Source organism: Gobio gobio (genome assembly GCF_949357685.1).
Source record: "Gobio gobio genome assembly, chromosome: 3".
Taxonomy (NCBI): Eukaryota; Metazoa; Chordata; class Actinopteri; order Cypriniformes; family Gobionidae; genus Gobio; species Gobio gobio.
Window position 1 is genome coordinate 59,513,583 of NC_137099.1, and position 7,421 is coordinate 59,521,003.

Consider the following 7,421-nt stretch of genomic DNA (forward strand, 5'->3'; position numbering starts at 1 on the left):
TAAAATCAAGAAGATTTAATTTAAGATATTGGACACATGTTACCCTACTAAGCATTTTCTATCCAAGTTCAACCAATACAGAGACGATGAAGACATAGATGTAAACGGCTCATTTTGTTCATTCCAACCAGAAACTGTACCTCATATGAAGGTGAAGTGAGTAACACTGATGATCTCTTTATCTCCTGTTAGTGGGTGGGATATATTAGGCAGTAAGTGAACATTTTGTCCTCAAGAGTTGATGTGTTAGAAGCAGGAAAAATGGGCAAGCGTAAGGATTTGAGCGAGTTTGACAAGGGCCAGATTGTGACGGCTGGCCCGTGTGGTCTGAGCTGTGCACTCTAAAAAGAGAAGTGTTAAAAAACAACACACTGAGTGTGTTGATGGTATTTTGACACATGTTGTGTAGATATAACACACAATGTGTGTTAAATGTTACTCTGGATAGAACAGCAGTGGGTGTTTTGGCAGCCAATCACATCATGCCTCTTTTTCAATGTCTTTTTCAATGTCTTTTTCAAATGCTTTCTCCGCTTTTCACTTGTTATCACTGACCAGACTGACTTTATTTCTGTCAGACAGAAGCTCTTATTGAGACGAACAGGATTTGTGTTGATGATTCAGTGAATGTTTCATCTGAAGTCTCCAGAATCGTGATCAGTGGCTCCTTTATTTGAGCTCTTGACCCTTGACTCTTTCACATCAGTTTTACTCTGTTTGCTGTGACTGTGTGTTTATTATGCACACTTGAAGCAGCAGAAATTACCATGAGAAAACTATGATCAGATGATAATGTTATCATTGAATACATTTGCTGAGCTCAGGCAAGTGTTTGATATCTGAAACTTTACAGTAAAAAATATTTTGCGCTGTTAATAATTATTTTATAATATTGTTGTCATTATATGCACATTTGTTTTTAGATACACTGTGCACATAGGATGTTCTAGTCTATGGTGTCACACAGGCACACACACATATCAAGAATCAGCTCATGAATCTCAATAATGGTAACAAACCAAAAGCTTCTTCCCGCAATGCATTCTGGGAGTCACCATAGTACAAAACTCATCAATGACTCCCAACATGCACTGCAGGATGAAGCGTTTGTCACCATTGTTGCGATTCATGAGCTGATTCTTGATGTGTGTGTTTGACGAGTATCTGCTGCAGCTCTAAACTTTCTGAAAACATTTAATTTGTATTTTTTTAAGAATTCATTCTGCACTGCTGGACATCATGAACTAACTTCACAAAACTTTTATAGCTAACAGCACATAAATAAAGTAAATGTATACCATCCATTTAATCATAAACTGGATCAGATCTTGAGATTATGTCTTGATCAAGAAACTTCTGATCGTGTTTTCTTTCATGCCATTACAAACATATTTGATTAAAATGCAGTTACAGCAGAAAGAGGAGAATAAAAAGACAAGGAAAGGGTAAAGAGCTCAAATAAAGGAGCCACTGATCACGATTCTGGTGACTTCAGATGAAACATTCAATGAACCATCAACATCTAAACCTCTGTTCATCTCAATAAGAGCTGGTGTGTGTAGATTCATGATGTCTAAAACATCCAGGTAATACAATAAACAGTCACACACTCTTTATTAAACGTCAATGGACTAAACACAAGTTAACAATACGTGTCAGTGTTCATCCAAACACGAAGTAACATGTAACACACATCTGACACACGTTGTGTAACTATAACACATTATTGTGTAAAAGGTTTCAACACACTTCTGTGTAAGAGGAATAACACATTAGTTGAGTTACAGGTAACACGGAGATGTGTTAAAGAAAACGACACAGGTTGTGTGTTAAATTTTACGCAACATGTGTTGTCCCTGAGCACACACACTACATGTGTTAACATCTACACAACATGTGTTGTCCCTGAGCACACACACTACATGTGTTAAAATCTACACAACATGTGTTAAAATCTACACAACATGTGTTGTCCCTGAGCACACACACTACATGTGTTAAAATCTACACAACATGTGTTAAAATCTACACAACATGTGTTGTCCCTGAGCACACACACTACATGTGTTAAAATCTACACAACATGTGTTAAAATCTACACAACATGTGTTAAAATCTACACAACATGTGTTGTCCCTGAGCACACACACTACATGTGTTAAAACTGACACAACATGTGTCAATTTTTAACACATCTGGTTGTGTTGTTCTCAACACATCATGTTATAAAGCACCGACACACACCATCATTGTGCATTGTATGCAGTGTTTATGTTCTCAAACAAACAGGCCTGAGTAAATAAAAGTTATTTATATAGAATATTTTATCAGTTGCTACATTTTAATTTAATTCAAAGCGCAAACTCTGTCAACTGTTATCTCTTCATGATCTTTTCTCAAAAGCAGCATCGATGTGGTGTTGAAGTGTGAATAATTGAGTTTATAGAGTCATAGAGTTTGAAACATTGTACTTTGTGTGCACATGCGTTCTGTACTCGACTATTGATTAAATGCTTAATAATTTAGTTTCACTTTATTTTTAAAATTACATCTGAGTATGTGATTACCTGACACAATTAGTGTGTTAAAATGACTTACACATTTATCGTGTTAAATTTGACACAACATGTGTTGTCCCTGAGCACACTCACTACATGTGTTAAAACTAACACAACATGTGTCATTTTTAACACATCTCTTTTTAGAGTGGCCTTTCAGCATGATAATGCGCCCTGCCACAAACTTTTTTTTTGACATTGTCAATATACAAAGAGGTTATTGTGGGAGGTTTCCAAACTTATAAATGACAAATTGTTGTGCAATTTTACTTTGCTAGGGTGAAGTCAGCTAAAATGGGCCACGTTTTGGTAAATGACTACCATCGAATAAGCTATGCATGAGATCTAATGATATTTTGATAAATTAGCATGGGTCTCCTAAATATGTTTATACATTTTAAATGTGAAAAAGTATAATTGTTTTAAAATTATGAGAGTAATTAGCAGGTACCTTCTCGAGCCACGGCATAACATTCAGGTAAAATGGGCCAATATAAAAAGAGACACAGGTCATTTCGGCTGAAATCATTTTATTTTTGACAGTAAAGTGACACTATTGTTAAAAAAAAGGCAATTAAAAATGTTTTATAGGTTTGTGTTTTCTGTAGTGTCTTGTGTGCATGTATGCTTGACAAATATTTTTCAAAGATTTTGTTAAAGATTAGAACATCTTTGACAAAAATAAATACAAATCTGTGTAAAAGTGTGTGTGTGTGTGTGTGTGTGTGTGTGTGTGTGTGTGTGTGTGTGTGTGTGTGTGTGTGTGTGTGTGTGTGTGTGTGTGTGTGTGTGTGTGTGTGTGTGTGTGTGTGTGTGTGTGTGTGTGTGTGTGTGTGTGTGTGTGTGTGTGTGTATGCAGCCCATTTTAGCTTAACCAGCCATTTCTTTATAAAATGACCAATTTCACAAAAATTAAAAAAATTAATTAAAAATTAAACTTTTTTATTTGAAAGAGCATGTCAAAATATTGTTCATAAACCTTTGCTTTGTTGGTACGCTTACTTATAATTGCTTTAGTACCCTTATTAATGATGGATGCATGCCCGCCATAAACAACTCACACCGACATGTCAACAAGTGTTGAAGCAACATGCAATATTTGTTTTTTTTTTAATTATGCAAATAATCTGGAAAATGAGGCATACTTCATTAATCTTGTGAAGTTGCATAATATTCCCCAGAGTAAATTCGGCAATCAGAAACCTTTCTTTTCTGTGGTACTGAAAGAATTAGAAAACTAGTCACTTTTATGGAGAGCTCAAACAAACAAACAAAAACTTTATTTTCTTTATTTAATACATTTTATTTATTTGTATTAGGCCTAATTAAGGGGTGTTTTTGCACTTTTGACTATCCCAATTTAAAAAAAAAATAAATCTCAATGAATTAAAATTTTAACCATCACAGTCTATAATACATATAAAAAGTTCCACAAAATTGAATGTAGTCGTTAAGATTTTAATCTGGAACATGTTTTTCGGGTCATCTTCTTAAAGTGTCCTTACCGCAACGTTACATTAACGTTCATTTTATACATTTTCTTTATTAATTTCTATAAAAATGTAATATATTTAAATAGCTTTTTCAAATTTGATGCACTTTTACTGATATCAAAAATAATAATATACAAAATAGGGAATTTCATGTTTTTTTTCTATGGCATGGCATGTAAATATTTTACAGTAACCTTATGTCAATTGTTTCCATACACACAAAATATAACATTTAACTTTTTATGACAGATGTGTCAATTTCACTGTGTAAATCATCTCAAGTTAAGTGTAAAAATATTTTTTTGCAAATTAAAATGTGAAAAAATAGAAATAGAGCAGGACACAATGTTAAAGTGCCACAGAATCAAAAACAGGCTACTGTAGAGAACAACATAGTATACTAATATATACTTCAGTGCTAATAATATACTGAATATTTGTAATTTAGTATACAGTAAACCTTGAATCTGTCTTTACCGCGACACAAGGTCTTTACAGCAACACCTAAATTTGCTACGGTAAAGACATGTTGCGGTAGTGACATTTTTGCTAATATTTTAGCTAATTGGCAGCTAGCAAGGCCTACTACATTAGTTTTGACTCTTAGCATCTTAATATACATGAATTCATCAGTGATATACATTTATTTTTAAAATGTAGTTCAAAATACACAATTATTAAGCTGAATGGTAAGGACGCACATTAGATACTAGAGCAGAAAAGATGATATTTACCTTATTTTTTTGGTATCTTGTGAGTGAGGTAGTGTGGTGGCTGATGTGCTCAAGTGATAATTTCTGTTTCAATAGAAACTAGACTTGTTTGTGTTTCATCAAATTTCATAATAAAAGCTTCTTTTTTTCATTGTTGCGGTAAGTGTGGGACAGGCACATTTAGTTAAAAAAAATCTTAAAAATTATCAGTAAATAATACAAAGAATTTTAAGATGCTGTAAATGAATCTGTATATTAAACAATTCAATTTGAAATAAGGTCAAATTGAAATTAAAATAGGTTACTTTATGTATCTCAACACTGAGACCACAGATGTGGGACATTAACAAAAATGGTGTTTTGAGCTATAAATGCTTCATAATATTTTATTAAATCGCATTAATCAGTAATTATATTTTTTGTCAAGGTGTGTAATGGCTCTGTGAATATATTTAAAAAGCATCACATTTTAACATAAATTTAAAACTGCACTGCTGGGACTTAAAAGTGCCCGTAGTTGCAGAAACACCCTTAGATATTTGTGGTAGTTCTACTATATGTATTGTATTTTGTATTTTTATATGTACACCCTTGGCAGTTTTGGGTGAGAAATGTAATCTTATTTCTGTTTGGGACAGAAACAAGAAACAACATTCCAGTCAGAAACAAGATTATTTGATAATTTTGCGTGTTTTAAGCAAAAACTCACTTCATTTAGATTTGTTCCCGAGAAAACAAGAAAAAATATCTTAAGTCATATTGCTTATCTAGTAAATGCATCTTGATTTAAGAATTGTTTTATATTTATACCTGAAACAAGACAAAATTACTAAGAAGAGCATTTTTTGCAGTGTATAAAAAGTTACACAAAATTGAATGTAGATTTTAATCTGGAACATGTTTAATTTCTATGTTTTTGGGGTCATCTTCATAAAAAGTGTCCTTACGGCAACGTTACATTAACGTTCATTTTTTTGTCTTTATTAATTTCCATAAAAAAGTTAGGCTATATATTTAAATAGCTTTTTCAAATTTGATGCAGTTTTGTAAGTATAGATATAAAAAAATAATATAGAAAATAGGGAACTTCATGTTTTAACATGAATCTAAAATTGCACTGCTGGGACTTAAAAGTGCCCGTAGTTGCAGAAACACCCTTAGATATTTGTGGTAGTTCTACTACACATATGTATTTTATATTTTTATATGTACACCCTCCTTGGCAGTTTTGGGTGAGAAATATAATCTTATTTCTGTTTAGGACAGAAACAAGAAACAAGATTCCAGTCAGAAACAAGATTATTTTTCTCACCCCATTATTTTTAAGCAAAAACTCACTTCATTTAGATTTTTTCCCGAGAAAACAAGAAAAAATATCCTATGTCATATTGCTTATCTAGTAAATGCATCTTGATTTAAGAATTGTTTTATATTTAGACCAGAAACAAGACAAAATTGATAAGTAAGAAGAGTATTTTTTGCAGTGTATAAAAAGTTACACAAAATTGAATGTAGATTTTAGTCTGGAATATGTTTTTTGGGTCATCTTCTCAAAAAATTTCCTTACCGCAACATTACATTAACGTTCGTTTTATACATTTGTCTTTATTAGGCTAATTTCTATAAAAAAAGTTAGGCTATAGCTATATTTAAATGGCTTGTTCAAATTTGATGCAGTTTTGTAAGTACTGATATAAAAAAATAATATACAAAATAGGGAATTTCATAACAAATCTAAAATTGCACTGCTGGGACTTAAAAGTGCCCGTAGTTGCAGAAACACCCTTAGATATTTGTGGTAGTTCTACTACACATATGTATTTTATATTTTTATATGTACACCCTCCTTGGCAGTTTTGGGTGAGAAATATAATCTTATTTCTGTTTGGGACAGAAACAAGAAACAAGATTCCAGTCAGAAACAAGATTTATTTTTATTTTTTTTCTCACCCCATTGGCAGATAATTTTGCGTGTTTTAAGCAAAAACTCACTTCATTTTAATTTTTTCCTGAGAAAACAAGAAAAAATATCTTATGTCATATTGCTTATCTAGTAAATGCATCTTGATATAAGAATTGTTTTATATTTAGACCAGAAACGAGACAAAATTGCTAAGAAGAGCATTTTTTGCAGTGTATAAAAAGTTACACAAAATTGAATGTAGATTTTAATCTGGAATATTTTTATTTTCTATGTTTTTCGGGTCATCTTCTTAAAAAAAAATGTCCTTACCGCAGCATTACATTAACGTTCATTTTATATGTTTGTCTTTATTAATTTCTATAAAAAAGTTAGGCTATAGCTATATTTAAATGGCTTGTTCAAATTTGATGCAGTTTTGTAAGTACTGATATAAAAAAATAATATACAAAATAGGGAATTTCATAACAAATCTAAAATTGCACTGCTGGGACTTAAAAGTGCCCGTAGTTGCAGAAACACCCTTAGATATTTGTGGTAGTTCTACTACACATATTGTATTTTATATTGTAATATGTAGGCTACACCCTCCTTGGCAGTTTTGTGATTGTTGATGAAGCATTCATAAAAGCATTATGGGACACATTCAATCTGTAATTGTTTATAAACAAAGGATCGTTGTCCTGCTGCCGTTAGCGCGCATGTTTCCGCCTCACATCCCCGCTCGGCGGCGCTC